The following is a 19,228-nucleotide window of genomic DNA, read 5'->3' on the forward strand; positions in this document are numbered from 1 at the left end:
GCATATTTCAAAGTCTGTTATTCTCACTGCTGGTGTGGGGGATTATCCTGAACAGCTTCTATAAATGCTACAGGGAATTACGCATGTATGGTCCATCAATGTTAATGGGTGAATAAACCTTACAGTTTGTTAAGTAATGTAACGTCTATTAGGGAAGAGTGAATTGGTTAATGTACGTATTAGGCTCTGAATTTACCTGAGTCAAACCCCTTAATGGGCTACTTATTTTACGCTTTGTGCAAATGAATAATTCAGTCTCAGTGTATGCACCCTCGACAAGCAAATTACTTATTAGTGGTATTTGGGAATTGACGTAAAATATTCTGTTCAACCTCAAAAGTGTCTCTGTTGTCATCTTCAAAACAATTCTAAATAGGACTGATAAAATTCTCTTTATTAATAGAACTGAACAATATAAAACTGGAAAAAAGGCCAAATTTAGATTTGCAGTATTAATTTTACAACTGAAAGCAGTTTGTATAAGCAGCAACAATGAGCCACACATTAGTGACTATTGCTGCTAATTTTGTGGTTTATGGGGCTTAGTTTTAATTTTTATATGCTATCCAATGAAGTACATTAGACATTCATATAAGTTACTTTGCATGATACTTATTACAAGGTAGACATAATTTCCTTGGGAATAAACTACTTGATTCCAAAAAGAAAATTATGACCAAGATTTTTAAACTCTAAGACAAAAATCTTTTTTCATTTCTTCTTCAGTGGCAACAGGAGAGATAAGTTTCCATCATGCATATGCAACTTAATTTCTCACCTCAGTGCTGTTGTGTACATGGAACTTATTTTACTATGCCTGTTTGGGAACATTGGCTATATTTCCACATTCAGTTGTAAAAGAATGTAACATGATTGAGACTACTTTCCTTTGAGGAAATTAGTTTTTTGACTAAAATCTACTGCTAGCATTTTAAACACAAGCTTTCTTAAGAGCTTTGGATATTAACAGCTAAGTTTAAAACCAGTTCATCATAAAAGGAAACTGCCCCAGAGTTGATGTAATTCTCTCTGAGAGTGGAAGAATATCTTAAACAGACATGCAGAAAACAACCGTCATGGAATGAGATCTCTTTCTTTTTCCTTCTCCTCCTAAAACTCACTGAGAAACAATGAAGAAATCAAGAAATTGAAACAAAGACCCCATATTCTATGAATCCTAGAGATACCTGCAACCCCAATTCATGTATGTTACAGATACACATAGTATGTGAAGAGAGAAAGTTGATGATGATGAAACAGTAAATGACTTAGTGAGATGTTAGGAAGATGAAACCTAAATGACTATACAGGGTGATACTGGTGGACTGCAAGTCTCTTTAACCTGCAGAATCCTGAGAAGGCTCAGGAATTAGAGGTGCCACACACCATAAAATGCAGGGAGGCAGGTAGGGGCTGAAAACGAGGAGTTGGTTTAGATGTTAGTCTAAGTATTTTGTCTCCTGGGAGCCCACCCTCACTGCATTTAGGGGATCTCTTCTGTCATCTCCCCAGCAAATATTCTTTTGAATTACAGTAGTTCTAGAAAGAAAATAGGAGAAATGAAAAATTTTTAACACATTATACAAGCAAAATGTTTGAGACTGAAGGACGTTTATTTCTGATAGAAGGGGCGTTCCAAATGCTAGTAAAATAAATTTTAAAGGATACATAGCAATATTTATAATCACAAAATTTCAAAATATGTGAAAATAATCAATGGCCATTAAAAACAATAACAGTAAAAGCAAACACACAAACAAACAAAAGGATTTAAGTAAAATAAAAATACTATAGGCCAAGTTAAAGGTAAAGACAAACTGGAAAATACTATTTGCAGTTACCATCACAAAGAACTTACATTCTTAATAAGTGAAGAACTCTTAGAAATACAAAAGCAGAAGCCCACATCTAATAAACCAAAGTGTCTCAGCAGTTAGGTTACAGAAGAGGAAATATAAATAGTACTTAAAATATGAAAAAAGTTTCAGCCTCATTCATGAGATGCAAATTAAGATTTAAATTATATGTATATATGTTTGTGTATATATATATACATATGTAAGATTTATGACATATACATATATAATTAGATATATGTATAGAAAGATTGGCAAAAATATAAAACATTGATAACTCAATTTGGCAAAGTCATTGGGAAACAGATCCTCATATAAATTTGATTAGCATATAATTATAATCGGCACAACCATTATATATGGACTATTGTATCAAAGTTAGATTTAAAAATACACTGTAACCTATTACTTATTGATTCAATGGCAATGTATGTTTCAGATATACTTGCATACTGGTACAAGATTTGAAACCACAAAAAAATGACAAAGGAAATACACATATAAACAGTGACAAAGTTAATACATTTAGTGGAATGATATGTAGCTATAAAAATACGTACTGATATGCAAGATCTTCAAGATAGATTATTAAGTTAAAAATCAAAGAGGTAAGTGCCATGTGGAATGTCCTCTTTTTTGTATTAAAAAAGTGGAGAAAAGACATAATTTTACTTGTATTTGCATGAAGAAACTCTAGAAAAATACCAAAAAAGCTGTTAAAATTGGCTGTCTTTCTAGGTGATGAATAAGTGAAAGGTGATTTTCACTTATTGTTTTATAATTGTATTTGCACTCTTTGGCTATTTAAATTATGTACAGGTAGTTTTGGGATATAATAAAACAAATTTTAAAATTTACTGCTCTTCTTATTTTCTCAAAGTTTAGCTCTTTCCTAGTCTTGTAAGTCTGACCTTTTGGCATCTCTTTGAATGTGTTGATAGGAATATAAACTTTATTTTGAGGAAGAGAAAGGGATTGGTTCTGGGGGAGCAGATGACATGGCATGGCATATGTTGGCTGGCATTTCCCTTAGTTGGAGTTGAGTTGGATGGAGATGGCTTTGGAGTGATGCAACACCAACTTTTCATAAAGCAAATAGCTCAAACTTCCACTGCAGATTTTAAGCAGCTTTTCTATTAAGATTATGCCCTCCTCAGCTTGAGAATAACTGAGTCACAGGCAAAAAACAAAAGAATCCTGTTCATGCTCAACTTCAGGAGACTCTGAACCCAAGCATTGCAAACGGGGCATCTTCATTTCAAGACTTGTGCCGCGTGTTCACTCCAGCTTGGACACCATGATTGCTCTGACAGATTGGTCACAAACTGATGGCTTTGAGATCATGAAGATTTAACACACTTGTGGTATACAATGGTGCTTTGAGAGTAGGCACCGTCTACAGTGGGGATAGCAGGGCTTCCTAAGAGGAGATCCTCCTCATGGTGGAGCCAGAGTGTAGAGAGAGGGACACAGGAGATGCTGCATGTGACCAGGACAGACTGCTTTGAAAACACATGTAACAACACAGGATTAAGAAGGAGGTGGATTTCAGGGAGTGGGTTAACTTGCATAAGCATAAATGGGCGGGAGAAAAAAAACTGCTGGAAATTAATGTAATCCTCCTCATGTGTCATTTGTATGCTTAGTGATGTTTGGAGAGGGGTGTATAAGGTTGGAAAATGTGGAAACATAAATAACCAGTGCTAGGAAACTGGCTAAATAAGCTATCAAATCGTGTTTGCAGGGAATCCTTTATTATGTAGAATAATCTTAACATATTCCTGTGTCATGTATGGCTCCCTAGTTGTAACAACAACAAAAGAGTAGAATATTCTGATAAAACTTAAGCAAAAATAAATTTATTGGTGAAATATAGAGCAGCTTATGTAATTTAAGGAAAACTTCAGGGACAGCAGGAACAGAACCACTGAAGAGGTCTCAAGAGGAGGAGGCAATGGATGTCTTAAGTCTGGCACTGTCAGAATGAATCACTTCCAACCAATTTGCATCCTTATTCATTCCAGGAAGAAGGCTTTTTTTGCTTAAATTGCATCCTAAGAAAACTCTCAGCTAGAGTAGGGCAAGAATCTCTAAAGCTGCACACAAGAGGAAGGGTAGACCCCCAAAGGAAAATTGGGGTAGTGTGTGTGCGTGTGTGTGTGACAGAGAGATAGAGATAGAGACAGAGAGGGGACGGTGGGGAGGAGAGAGAGAGACTACCTTTCTAGCTGTGTGACCTTGAGCAATGACCTTGAGTCACTGTTCTCCAGAGGAACAGAGCCAATAGGATGTCTGTGTATATATATAGAAAGATTTATTTTAGGAACTTGGCTCATACAATTATGGAGGCTGCCAAGTCCACAATTTGCAGGGTGGACCAGTAGGCTGGAGACACAGGTAGGAGCCAATGATGCAGTTCGAGTCTGAAAGCAATGTGCTGGCAGAATTCTTTCCTCCTCCAGGGATTTTTTTTTTTTTTTCAAGCCTCAACTGATTGGATGAGGCCCACTCATATTATGGAGCACAATTTGCTTTACTTAAATTTCGCCCATTTAAATGTTAATCTCATCTAAAAGCACACTCAGAGAAATAAAGTTTGACCTCATATCTGGGAACCTTAGCCCAGCCAAGTTGATCCACAGAATTAACCATTGCAGGTAAATTACTTAACTCCTATGTCTCCCTTCTTGTACCTGTAAATGGTGATTATCATAGCGCCCATCTCACAGAGCTGTTGAAATTATTAGACACAGAGCAGTCAGAACAGTGACTTGTCCATGGAAATAGCAATACATGTTTTGTGTTTTCTATTGGTATTCTGTAAGGAAGATTTAATCCTTTTATAATCAGAAAGTAAATGTTGTTGGTGTCCAGATTGGACCTTTCTGCACGGCCATGGTTACTGAAGTTCTGATGGCCAAACTAGTTTGCAGTGATTTGAGCCTTCTTATCCCTAGCAAACCTAAGGGAAACTTGGGAAGAAGCAACACAACATCACAAAGATGTCCATGTCATGGAGGGTCACGTGAATTATGAAAATCTTCTCTTCTTCTGCAATATTTCATCATCCTCCCCTGCTTTGCTCCGTACAGTCATGAGAGGATACCACCTCCTTGACAATAGCAGGGGGAGGATAAGGAGAGGTGTGAGAGGTTGTCATCACTGCAAACTTTGTTCCTAATTCAAATAATTTTGTATTTGTGAGAATCTTCATCTTTTTCATGAGCTGGTGGCATTTTTGAATCACGGCATTTGCCCAAGACCACTGATCCAGGTACTCATTGCATAAAGGGGTTTGTCCCTGTAGCCAGTATTAATAGAATCAACAAAATCTACAGTTACATAAATCTTATATCAAGTAGGGAAATATAAAGTAAAAGGTTAGGTTATTCTTGAGTGGCTTTCCTTAGTCAATAAGAACAAGCAGACTTGTCATGTTACTACTCAAATACTGAGAGACAAGGGGAAAAATTAGTCAACAGAGCAGTTCCCATCTCAGGCCCTAGCTGTGTAACCAGTGACACACCAGAATTGATCTTGCAATTCTGACCAGTTATTTATCCTCTCCAAAAGCTTCCCAAAGTCTGTTTTTAGAATGAGGTCCCTGAGTTTAGGCCTTTCCACTGGTTCCCCCTTCTTTACCTCCCTTCCTTTTCTCCAGTCCCTTCAGTCAGGCACTCACAACCCCAGACTATGTAAATTGCTCTTCCCAAGGTCAGAAATAGCACCCAACTTTTCAGCAGCATTTTATGTGATTACCACTGCCTCCTATATGGAGTACTCCTTTCCATTCCTGCCCCTACACTCTCCTTGTTTGTTTTCCTTGTGTTCTTACCGGCTCTTTCTCAGCCACATTTTCTAACTCTTCTTGATTTACTAGGCCATGGTGGGAAAGCCCTGATTCTATTCATACTCTTCTTCTCTTCTCCCTGCATGCTATTAGCACGAATGTGTAAATTGCTAATTAAAAGACAAGAAAGTTCTGAAGTTGACAATCTCATCTGGTCTCATGGCTTAAATATAACCCCTACATCACTGACTCTCAATTTTTTTTTCTCCAATTCTTCCCCTTCTTTCTCAAGCTTAGGCATATATAGGTAAGTACCCACAGACATCCCCACTGGATGGCCTAACACAATTGGCACATCTAAACCGGTCCCAGACCAAGCACCACAATTTCTCACCTACACCACTGCAATAGCTCTGCACGGACCTCCTGTTTTTCTTTTGTTCTCCTGATTACACTGTCCACATTACAGTCCAAATGATCTGCTAGGGCATAAATCTCTCTGCTTCCTCATTTCCATGCCATTCTATTGCAATTAATACAGATTCCAAACTCCTTTTCATGATCTCGGTGGCCTGGTCCAGATTTCCTTTCTAACTCCATCTCCATCTACCTTCCCTTACCACACTCCAGCTACACTGATCTTTTGATCCACAGATGCACCAACCTCATTCTTTCTCTTTCTTTTCCAAGGCTCTCCATCTTTGAACTTATTCTTTCCTTTAGAAAACTTTTTCATCTGACAGTTGCTTGCCTGTCAGACATGCTATCCCAGGACGATCTATCAAAGCATACAGGTAGACCTTTGTGACACTATTCTTCAAAACATTCACCACTGCTAGAAGTAAGTTATATAGCGTATTTAGAATTTATAGGCTTATTAGGAATAATAAGCCCCTTTCTCCACCAATTTAATCCAAGCTCTACTAGAGTTACCATTACAAAGGACCACAAACTGGGTGGCTTAAAACAACAGAAATTTATTCTTTCATAGTTCTGGAGGCTTGAAGTCAGAAATCCGGGTGTCAGCAAACCATGCTCCCTCAGAAGGCTCCAAGGAAGAATGCTTTCTTGCCTCTTTCTAGCATCTGGGGATCCTTGGCACCCCGTGGCTTGCAGCTTCACCACCCCAGTCTCTGCTTCTGTCTTCCCATGGCCTTCCCTGTCTGTTGGTCTCCAAATCTCTTGCTCCTTATAGTAACATCAGTCATTGGATTTGGGACTCACCCCAACCCAACATGACTTCATCTTAACTTCATCAAGGGTTTAGGAATTGAACATATCTCTTGGAGGCACATAATTCAACCCAGGCACTGCTGTATACTATGTCAGGTGCCTAGAACATAACAATTACTCAATAAGTATTACTATCTGCCTGAAACACTCTCTCCCTCTCTCTCTGTCCACTGCAAGTATGTGACTATGCAGTTGTACAGTGTGAGGAAATTCGGGAATATTAACCATTTTCTCATTTGCCCCAAGAATACTCTCTGATGGCACTTGTGGCTGCAGCGTTTACCCCAAGACAACTTTGCCAGAAATATCTCACTTTTATTATCATTTTCGCATTGCTGTAGTATATCAACGTTGTAAACAAAAGACATCATTCTATTTATACGATTCTGTTTTTAGTAGTGGTATTTCCACTTACAAAATATAGTAATTCTCAATTGCTGAAAATGTCGTATTCTAGAAAACACCATTCCTACGCATGATGTTAACATCGTTCTGGAAGAGTTGTTGGCCGAAGATTCACTTGATGAATCCAATTTTTCCAGAATAGATGATTCTGATGATTCAAACGATTCTGATGTTAATTCTGTTTAGAAATAGCTCCAAGAACAGTTTTTATATCTTATTTTCACGTTGAAAATCAGTCAGATGTGCTTTAACCCCAAAGAGTTTGAGTTGTTTGTGTAAAAATAAATGTTGGCATCGAGCTGCACTTTTTTTTTTTCCTAAGTAGTAAAAAGGGTTAATGATGAGGGGTTGAGATGTTCCAAATGCTTAATCTATATTATGCAGTGTGGCTGAAAACACTGTACACTGTTTCTACTCACTCCATCACCCTTACTTTTGTTCATGGGCCCTTCTCTCTGGCGTATTTTTTATTTTATTATTATTTTTATTTTTTAGAGACAGGGGTCTCACTATGTTGCCCAAACTGGCCTTGATCTTCTGGGCTCAAGTGATCTTCCCACCTCAGCTTCTGAGTCGCTGGGATTGCAGGTACACACCACTACAACTGCTCTTTCTGAATGATTATTCTTCCTGCTACTCCATATTTTTCTACCTTCTAGGCCCCCAAATCAAGCTGTCTTCTGCTTAGGTCTCAGTAATACAAGCTAGGTTTCTGATTCAAACAACAACTGAATATGGTTAATGAAGCCGCCTCTGTTATCACCCCAACTATTGCCTGTTTTCCTCATTTCTGTGCCACGATTCTTCCTCTGGTGTTTTACACAAACTCTATTCTACATGTGGATTCTGCTTTCTTTGTGTTCTTCTTATTGGTTTCTTCTTTCAGCCTTCCTTGTATTATCTGGCCTCTGGCTGCCACTTATTTTGCTGATGCAGACACACAGACCTCTTTTATCACCTACCCTCTCAGGAATTTACAGTTTACCTCTGGATGTTCCATCAACCCATGAACTTCCACTGCAGCATTTAAAACATATTTTATTATAGAGTTAGGAAAAAATGTGGACAAAGTATTACAGTGTTGGCTTCTAAATGTGATTGTGTGTGATTATAACTTTTTTTTTTCTTGCAAATCTTTTAAAATATTTTTTCCTCAATGGAATTTTTTATAGCAGTCATGGGTTTCACTGTTGGGGGGGTATTTGGGTAATGTCTCATCCCTCTGATCCAGTAGTTACACAAATGGCAGTAACTCATTGAGAAGTAACTCTTCCCCGTTTAACAGAAAATGAAAGTAGTATTTGAAACATTAGATAATTTCACAAATATCACACACCTAGAAAGTGGTTGAACCAGGATTAGAACCGATTCTTGTCAATCCTAAAAGTCCATTTATTTTCACTGACCATATTCTCTGTTTAGAAATGTTTTAAGAAAGTGCAGTTTTACATTAGCTGTGTATTTATACACAAATATATATAATTATATATGTATTATATATATGTAGTGCTTAGTAAATATTTAACAGATAGATGTCATTGAACTCATTCTTACTGATATAAAGAGATCACGAATTGTGAGAAATCACCAGATCTTCTTTTCTGTTCAATACCTAATCTATGTTTTCTCCCACAGGAGTTCAAACCTTGTCTCCTGGTTATGAACTTCCAGCCTGAGCCAAACTAGAATCTCCATTGCTCCCTGTGGGTTTCTCCCACGTTGCACCTGTGCTACCCTTTTCCCCTTACTAAATACTCTTGTTCCAAGACGTATCCAGTTCCTAATTTCTATGGTACCCCAACTAGAATTTGACCTTCGAGGCTCTGCTCTCTTAATGGCTCTCACTCTGACACCTCTCATCTCTGAAATTCTGCCATATTTTCTGTGTGTAGTGCCTCTCAGGGACTTGAAAAGTGGCCTCTTATTTTGTCATTCATTGTCTATGTATAGAAATAGCTCATCCTTAATAACTGTGGAAGTATCATTTACTTCTTGGTTTCTCTGGATCCTAACACTTAAAAGACACTAAGTAAGAGTCTAAGGCATTGGACAATGCAGAGAAGTTTTACATATAACACAAGGTAGCAGGGCAGTAGGTCAGTAAAGCTGTTATTGTTATTTCTCTTTGTTTTTTGTTTTTTTTTTCCTTTCAGCCTGGACAGACTATGACATATATTACACTTTTTTGTATCTTCAGTGTCCCAGCTTGCTGCTTGGAATATAGCAAGTAGTTAATAATACCAATTAAATTTAACTCAATTAAGGACACTTTTTTGGAGAAGGTGAACTTCCAGAGTTGTTTAAATAATACAAAATAACACTTGATAAGTTCTTAGAAAGGGAATGACATTCCAAACATATTGCTTTTTTCTAGCATATTTTTAAAAGGAAATAAAAAGGGGGGAAAAGGTAGAAGCAAGTGCCTGGATGAAAAACCAAGTAACAAAAATTTTAAATTGCCACATAGAGAATTATAGAAACTTCCTATTTCTGCAATAATTTAGTCACATCATTTTGATTTTGCCTTTAGAACAATCTTGCTGGATTCCTCAATTTATGTTTTCATCCTAAGGATTTTCAAATAGAAATATTGTATTCTTTGAGCTAAGAGATATAAAATGCAAGCATATATCTCAAAGAAAATGCATTATTTTATTCACATAAGTAGAAATCACAGTTCTTTAGATAGCATCTGTCTTATAAGAATGTAGGAAAAAATCACACTAGAGGTTTCCAGTTTTATACCTATTTTTTCTTTTTTTACTGAAAACAGCCTTGTAATTGCTCTGCTAGGATTTATGTAGTAAATAGAGAAAAGCAATTATTTTCAAAGGGTATTTGTTTTCATAGAAGTCATCAAGAAACAAACATTAGTACAGGCATACTTTTACCGAGATTGAAAATATGGGTAGGTTATAATTGCTCAAATGCAGTTTAAGGAAGTTTTGAACAGAAATAGTAAGGAAAACAAGATCAGGCAAAAGCATTCACAAGTCGTAGAAAGCTTGGAAATATACCACACACACACACACACACACACACACACACACACACATATATATGCACACTACAAGTTATACTAGTGCATAGAACATTGGAAGGAATTGAAGAGGGCCCCAGAAATGAGGACCAGGCTCATATATAGACAGGATCTGCCCCAGATCAAAAGCAGTCCAAGAAGCGCTGGGGCTGAAATCAAAGAGAAAGGAATTCAGAACACTTCTAATTAGTATCCAAAAATACAAGTGTATGTTTTTGTAATGCCTGATACTGATAAGAGCTAAGAGATGATAATTTACTCTTTTTCTTCATTTTATAGATTTTTCCCTCTCCTTTGTGAAATTAGCAGACAAAGCCTAATTGTGTGTCCTGTGATGTAAACTTCTTAGGTTGAGAGTTGCATACCATCTCTTTCTACACTTGCACTGCCTAAACTAAGGACCCAAGGCATAACCATAGCAGTTGTATCTAGCAGTCATTGACTGCTTACCATGCTGGTAATTAGGTACATATATTAACAAACAGTTAGGAGTTGAATTATATCCCCTAAAAAGATCTATTAGGTCTGTTAGAGTTTTAACCCCTAAACTTCAGGATGCAATCTTATTTGAAAACATGGTTGTTGTGAATGTAATCACTTAAGACGGGGTCATATTGGAATAAGCTATGCCCTTAATTCAAAATGATTAGTGTCTTTATAAGACAGAGACTCAGAGTGAATGACCAAGAGAAGACACAGACGCAGGGGCAAACACCGAGGGAAGATGGAGGCAGAGACTGGAGTGATGCGTTCCTAAGCCAAGCAATGCCTGGGACCACTGAAGCTGGAAGAGGCAGGGTATGATCCTCCCCCGGAGGGCTTGGAGGGAGCATGGCCTTGCCAACCACTTGATTTCTGATTTCTACCCTCATAACTGTGAGAGAATACATTTGTGTTGTTCTAAGCCACCCAGTCTGTGGCACCTTTTTACAGCAGCTCTAGGAGACTTAGGACACCCAGTTAATCCTTATTATAGCCCATGTGATTATGGTCCTGTTCCTTTCCCATATAGCAGGGAAGGAGGCCAAGTGGCAACAATGCAAAGCAACATGCCCAGGGTTACAGTGGCAGGACCAAGAACCCATCATAGGGGGCTTGGCTCCAGAATCCATGCTCGTGATGCCATGCTATGTAGGATACTGCAAAACATTTGCTGGTTAAGTGAATTAGTACCTTGATGTATAATATTGCTCTACAGTTCATGGGCATATGTAAAATCACTCCTTCTCAATATATTGTTTTAAATTGCATTTTAAAAACAATGGAAACAGAATCAAAATCTTGCAGTAAGGTTTATGGTTGCTGCCCCAACCCGTTTCTACCAATTACTCACTAGTCAGACAGTTAGCTTTCATTCAATTCTAATAGGGTGCCTTATGTCTAATTATTTTTTTAAACCTTTATGGGTAGAAACTAAGAAAATGGCTATTTCAGAGCTCTGAGCAGCTGTTCATCTCTGAGAAAGACCATTTCTTTTTTTCTTGAAAAACCACTGCAAGTATCTAACAAGTCAAAACGAGATACCTAAGACAACCTTTTGCAACTGAGTGGCTAAATTTCCTTTTTGAAAGGAAATAAACGCGTGGGTAGGCTTCAGTAGAGTTCACTGTCTTTGGTTGAAGTATCTGTTCATGAGTATTCTAGTTTGGGAAACTGTGTCAGCTGCTTTGCTAGGTGTCCTTAACTCTGATCACACTCTCCAAATAAGAAATTTGCCAGTAACTCCAAAATTATAGGATATTTGCTATCTAATCATCCCTTTAGACCCAGCGAAATGGTCTGCATTGCAGGAGAACCAGTTTCTGGGTTGCAATTCTCCAGTCGGGGCGGAAGGGAGGAACACAGCACTACTTGATCCCTACGGATAAAGTGGCTCCCTGTCATTGCCCAGTTAAGTGGAGAGATACTCTGATGAGCTGGCCTAGTGTTACACTAGCAGCTGGGGAGCATGACCAGAAACAACTTCCAGTATCCTTTTCAAACATCAAATGACTGACTATTCCAGTAGCACTCTGTCCCTCTTGCTCATATTTAAACATTTCAAAACCTAACTACTGTTGAGGCCATAGGAGTCTTAAGCCTTCAAATGAATAATTCTTCCCAGTCCAGAGAAAAGGCCTCTTAGGGAAAGGTTGAAAGAGAAAGTTAAGCTCTACTTTATAAAGGTCAGGCCACTTAAAGCTTTGTCAGGTGCAGACAGATCCTGCCCTTGCCTTTCAGAAAGGCTTGCAGGTGTGATGTCTTTAGTGCAGACTGAGGCTGAGAGGCTCATGGGTTTTATACAAGAGGAAGCTCCTTTGCTTCTTCCTTCGTGCATGAAGACTGCTGACAATGGCTTACGTGCACATATAAACAATGAGGTCAACAATCAGCTTATTAATTAGAGAGAGTATAACCCAATCTAAAGATCAAAACTATTCTTCAGATATCATATGCCAACGCAATTATTCTACACAGAATGGCAGCGTCATTATGGAATTTTAATGGCCAGCTAGAGATGTCGGGCAACTCTATTGGTTTTATTGGAACTTATTTTTCTCATTATATAAAATGAGGTGAAATCTTTAAATTCCTGGGATCTTTTTTTGTGAAACTGTGACACACATTGAAAACCCACACAGAACAGAGGAAGGAGCCCTTCCTTAGAGCCAAGAGTTTCATCATCAAATCTCAGCTTACTGGTTAACTCAGTAACATTGCACAGGTTATTGAAATTCCAATCCCCAATTTCATCATTTGTAAAATAAAGATATTTATACTGACCTTCAGACTTGTTGTAGCAATAAACGAAGATAATATATACAAAGCAATTCTATTATACCTGTTGATAACTTTTACCACATTTCCTTTCTCTGTCTACTCATTCTTTCTAAACCCAGGGAGACAGTCCACACTGAGGAATAACCAGATTCTGAGTTGCACTCCTCATTTCTGGCAGAAAATTTTCTATTTTTTAAAGTGCAGTTTTGATTAACTTCTAATATTATGCCTGGCTGACCGCTGGTTTCCACAAACAAGTGGCTGTTTAAAGAATGCAGGAGTAAAGGAATGAATGAACAAATGCTAGCTATGCAAATGTTCTTCCAGCATCTGGCTCTGTCTGTAGCTGGCCATTATGAAAAACCTTCCAAAAGCTGCCATGCTCTAGTAAGATGGATATGACCTAATTATTTGATTAAAGCACCTTTTTAAAAATAAATCTATTCTTTTTTTTTTGAGACAGCGTCTTAGCTTTGTTGCCCAGGCTGGAGTGCAGTGGTATGAACATGGTTCACGGCAGCCTTGACCTGGGTTCAAATGATCCTCCCACCTCAGCCTCCTGAGTAGCTGGGACTACAGGCACATGCCACCATACCTGGCTAATTTTTTTTTGTTGTTATTTTTTTACAGAAACAGGATCTCCCCATGTTGCCCAGGCTGGCCTCGAGCTCCTGGGCTCAAGTAATTCTCCCATCTCGGCCTCCCAGTATGCTGGGATTACAGGCATGAGCCACCATCCCCTGCCAAAAATAAAGTTATTCTTTTTAACGTGAAACAGTTTACCTTCAGCAATTACACTAACATTTTATCGAATGTACCTCTCATATGAAGTTTATGAAATAAAAATAATTACCCCATTGTAAACTTAAGAAAAGAGAGTCTCAGAATAATTGAAATTTTTTCCAAGGTGACTTAGGTAGAAATTAGCAAAATCATGACTTATACCTTGGAGCATCTGATTCCAAAGCTACTAATATTGATCAATACATTATACGGCCTAAAGTTTAATTGGATGGTGCTCACACACTAGTTAGAGAATGAAGCCACATGCACACGTAACTATAGATAAAAAGAAAAATAAACTAAGGTCTGTGAGACTGCAGAGGAGAGTTGACCCCTACTTGGTAGACTGCCCAGTGATCTTTGCATGTTTGCTGGTCTTTAGACTTCCTTTGAGAAAATGGCAAATTTTGACAGGGGGATAAGATTTTAGGGAAATGAAGTGCAAATTATGGCATGAAGAATGATATATGTTTATTATCCAGTCATTGGTTTTAGTTGGAACACAGCGTATGATGTTGGGGGTACCTGGTGAGCAGGCTGGAAAGGAAAATTGTGCCATCTTTTTTATTTTATTTGGAATACAGAGGAATGCTATGTATATTTCATCCAGTGAATGGCATGCTCAGAGCTGGTTTAAGAGGACTGATCTGGTTGAGGTGTAAAAGGTAGAAGGGAGAGAGGAAATGCCAATGGTAAGAAGCCAAGTTAAGAAGCAGTTGAAATAATTCTGATGAAAAGAAAACAAACATTTGTTAAGTACCTGTTAGGGAACAGCACTACACTAGATATTTTAGTCACATCACATTTTTAGTCCTAGCAATAATCTAATGACAACATATTGACTCAGTTGTACAGATGAGGAGACTAGGTCTTGGAGACTGAATGGTCAGACGGTCAGGAGGAACAAACACAATGCCGGAATCTCAGGCTCTCTGACTCTAAAGACCACTGGGTTAAGGAAGACTTGATTGCCAGTGGCCTGATGCTGCAGCCAATCCGTAGGAAGAACCAGGTGTGAGTGGAGTGTTAGGGACTTCTGGAACATTAAGGACCAATGCCTGGGGCACTACCAGGTTGCTTTTACTGCTTTCTACATGTCAGAGCCATTTTTTTTTGCATTGAAGACCAACTTTCTTAAATAGTCAGTAATCATAGCTACCAGGAACACCAAAATTTTCACATCTAACTTTGTCATCCATTAGAGAAATTTAACAGATAACATCTTTCAAAAAATCTTTTTTTTTTTTTTTAAAAAAACTCTATGTCACTAAAACTGTTCTGGTATTAGGGAAGAGGAAATCTTGTGTAGAAAGAATGATAATCACATAACCTAGATGTAATATTCATCTCCAGACCAATGAACTCTAAGCAAGAGAGTATGCTACGATATGAGATGAACACTTTGGTCACCCCTAGTTAATAAGGAGTCTTCTTCAAATAAATATGTAGATGGAAACAAGGCTAGTTTCTACCAAAAGAGGGGGTGCATGGGGCAAACCATTCTATTGGTAGTCACTACATATATTGTCCTTCCATTAAAAAACCCTTTGGGACAGAGCTTCCAGACGAATCACAGGACTACCCATAAAAATGGAAGGGAGAAGGCAGATAGAGTGGTCAATAGAGTCTGAATCACAGATATGGCCATAAACATTTCTTAAGGGTCTGGCTTTATAAAAGGGCTTGCCGGTATAAGTCGTACTGATATTAATTAAAATGGATTTCTGCACTGCAATGAAATTCTTGTTTTGATTTTGCTACTTCACAACATTATCTTATATAAGCAACAGATAAAAAACCAGTTAATTTTTTAATACCATGATAATTGGCAGTCCTTACATCATCATCTCATAATAAAATGATGACACACACTGCTTTTTTTTTAATCATAGATAGGGATTATTTCAGATGCTTTGATAAAAGGCAACATACTTTTCCCTTTTGTTCCCTCAGTATATGTTATTTGGGGAAAAGTTTATAAGAGATGATGCAATAAAAATACCAAAACCTATTTATCAGGATAAAATGTGTTACCTAGGCAACCTGAGACTATTTTCAAGATCAATTTTGTGAAAAGTTAGAAAGTTTATTTTTCAGGCTAAAGACCTTTCCATCATGTCTAGTGGATTATTTAATAATTATCTAACATATTTACAGAATTGTATAGGTATTGTATTTTCACATATATCATCCCTTTTGAGATTCATAGCAACTTTCCAAGGTAGCTGGGGAGGGCATGATTATTCTCATCTTGCAGATGATGAAATTGAGGCTCAGATAAACTGATTTTCCAACTTTCACAGTGTATCAATCATGATTCTTTGTTGCAAAAATCATAACTCATTTCATTATTAGGAAGGAAATAAATGTAAGGACATTTTATAGTTCATGAACTACCTGGGGTGGCTGTAGATTTAAGCTTTATAACTAGGTAGCCAGAACATTTTCCAAATTACATTGAAGAACCACTCCAGAGAAGACGACTCATGTCTCATGCCTGTGACACTGAGCAGGAGAAAGGCTCCTGGAGGCCTGATCAGTGTTGTCTCGGGAAGCTGAAGGTTTTCGACATCAGCCCCACGGAAGCAATGCATCACCTGCTTCAGCCAGTAAGTGACCTTGCAATCAATGTTCTACGAGTATATGTGAGTGGTAGCCGCCAGATCTCCATTCTCCTAGGGTGACCAACCATCTTAGTGTGTCCAGGACTGTACTGGTTTTAGGGCTGAAAGTCCTAAATTGCAGGAAGTTACTCATTCCTTGGCAGACTGGGATGGTGGTCATCATACTGCACCATAGCTGCAAGAGGACAAGAAGGCAAATTTCTACTACTTGTACAGTAGATAATTCCTTAAAATATACCAGCACTCTCAACCTTACCAGGCTACCAAAACACAATAGCAAATGCCACTACTCAGAAGTGATGAGTGAGCTACTTCTTCCTAAATTGCTAACTAATTGGAGCTTAAAGTATCAGAAAAAAATTAAAATATATTCAGTGGACATCTTTATTTTTTAATCTTCCGGTCAATATAGATGCCATCCACCTGATCTCAGTGATTGATTGGTCCACAGGTGGTCATGATACATCAGGATGATCACAGTTTATCTGGCTTCTACAGGACAGGTTTATATACACATAGAGTGGGCTACATCTGTGTCTCTTACCTTGCCTCCAACAAGGAGGAAAAGAGATGCTTCTTAGTGGGAACTGAATGAGTTCAACATATGGAGGGGAACAGAATCAAAAGCAGAGAGAAAGCGAGAGATGAAGAGAACAACAGAGAGTGAGAGAGAAGGGAGTAAGAGGGAACTGATAATGCTCTGTGAGTTTCTAAGAAGACCTTCTCAGCATATCATGCTAAATTCCTTAATAAAGTACCCTTTTATTTAAAGTGGACTGGCTTTCTAGCTCTTACAATCAATAGAACATGTACTTGCAGGATTTTTATTTTTGCAAGGTTTGATGCTTGCACCCTGGAAAGGCCTGTTGCAGATGCATGCTGCCTGAGTATGGAGCTCTGGGAAAACAGTTAAAATTACTATAGTTAGGGAGAAAAGGCAGACTCCTAGCACACAAAATTACTAACCTTTTTAAAATATGCCTGTGTATGGTTTATTACATCTAGATTTAATTTATTCCCAATTAAGTCGTCTTATCACCAGGTTGTTATATATTCCATTTTCTAAATACCTGTATTTGCTTGTTTCTCTATATCTCATATAAAAATATCAACTCCTATTCATAATTCTTTGCATCATTTTCTTCAGCCCACATTCCATTAATATTTTCTGTACAGGAATAACTTTTATGATTAAGATTTGATTCTAACTTTGGGTCCATAATGCCAATGGTTTAATTAATGTCTCTCTTTTGCTATTCAAATTTCCAAGCCTCTATCTTTGGGGCCTCTTTTGTTAGGACTTGCATTTAAGATTTTTTTTTTATGTGCTTTTTCTGGGCTGATATAAATGTTTAGTTTTTAAACACCGGAAAGCAAAAACAAGAAAAGATAGTAAATTTTGTTAACAAATACCTGGAACGTCTATTTTCTTTAATCATTTTAAAAGCCTTATAGCAATTCCATGTAAATAAGCTGCAGGGTACACAATACACCAGCAGTCATTCAAGCACCGATTTTGCGAGGAATAAACCATGCCACTCAAGGCTCTGTTCCAGGGAAAGATGCTTACCTTCCTCAAGGGTCTGTTCCAGGGAAAGATGTTTGCCATCCTGTGAAACCGCACATTTCCAGGGAAGAGGATGAGCAATAGCAGGACCCATGATGCACTGAAGTTCTCCTGGTGGATCAGTCCAGGCCTGCAGGGCATCCCTTGCCTAACCTAGGTCTCAAGGCCCCAGAGGGTGGCTACATGCTTGCCTTGATGCATGCTGCTGATTACCAGACAGAGGAGGAGTACATAAGTGACAAGGAACTAAAGACCTGCTTGCTTTCCCTGGAACTTGAAGAAACCACTTTCTCAGCTTGTCTACTATTTCTAGCACTTAAAGATGAAGTCGAATGTAAACATATAGCTGTCGTCATTGTAAAGCCCTTAGGGTGTGTTAAAACTCTGAGTATTAGCAGTATTTTTCATTCTCAGACGGAATCTCATGTGAAAATATGAATGCAGATTTGACACGTATGTAGAGGATATCAGTGCTCTATCAATAATACTTTCTACATTTTTTGTGTCTTTAATTTATGTATCCTGCAAGGTCTTTCTTAAGTCTAAAATCTGACTGAAGCCTCATCCTGTTGCATCTGTTATCAAGTGAAAATCAAACCTGTCTGCCTTTCCTTTCTTCCTATCACCACCAAACTGCTTTAAAGAGAAATCTGCATCCGCTCTTTCCGTTCCTGCTTATTACCTTGAAACTCATACAGCTATCTGGGAATTTCTTTTTCTCTCAAAGAAGAAAAATAAATAAAGCAATAATATTAAACTTACCAAATATAATGGATCATTAGTTCTCACCCTTTTGCAACTTCCCTTCTACATTGCACGTTAATGAGTACCCTGTCATGGGAACTCTCCTTGTTTTGCCTTGATGACGTTCTATCTTCCTGATTAAAAAAATAATAATAACTCTGTGTATTATCATCCTTCTTTCAACCTTTAAATATAATTCCCTATAGGACTTATTTTTCTTTGTTTTCATTATTTTCTTCAATGTCTACATCATTTATTTTGGTTATCATATGCCTCCATTATTGCAAATCTGTCAACCAATCCTAAAATATTTATCTGCAGGCCTAGCCACCCACCAAATTCCAGTTTCACTTCCCCAAACAAATACTCAGGTGAACCTCCAGATATAAGACTTGGTGCCAAAAAATGAATTGATTTTCCACTCCT

The 19,228-nt window shown here is 37.9% G+C and overlaps 1 long non-coding RNA gene across 1 annotated transcript in view; it reads left to right on the forward strand.

Moving 5' to 3' along the window:
- The window catches only part of LOC109023965 (uncharacterized), a 319,949-nt gene that overhangs the window by 138,329 nt on the left and 162,392 nt on the right, over positions 1–19,228 (forward strand). Inside the window, exon 3 of the long non-coding RNA XR_002003437.3 lies at positions 7,780–7,872. This is a non-coding gene — a long non-coding RNA (uncharacterized lncRNA). The remainder of the gene's footprint in view (positions 1–7,779; positions 7,873–19,228) is intronic.

This window comes from Gorilla gorilla, chromosome 17, assembly GCF_029281585.2.
Source record: "Gorilla gorilla gorilla isolate KB3781 chromosome 17, NHGRI_mGorGor1-v2.1_pri, whole genome shotgun sequence".
NCBI classification, from domain to species: Eukaryota; Metazoa; Chordata; class Mammalia; order Primates; family Hominidae; genus Gorilla; species Gorilla gorilla.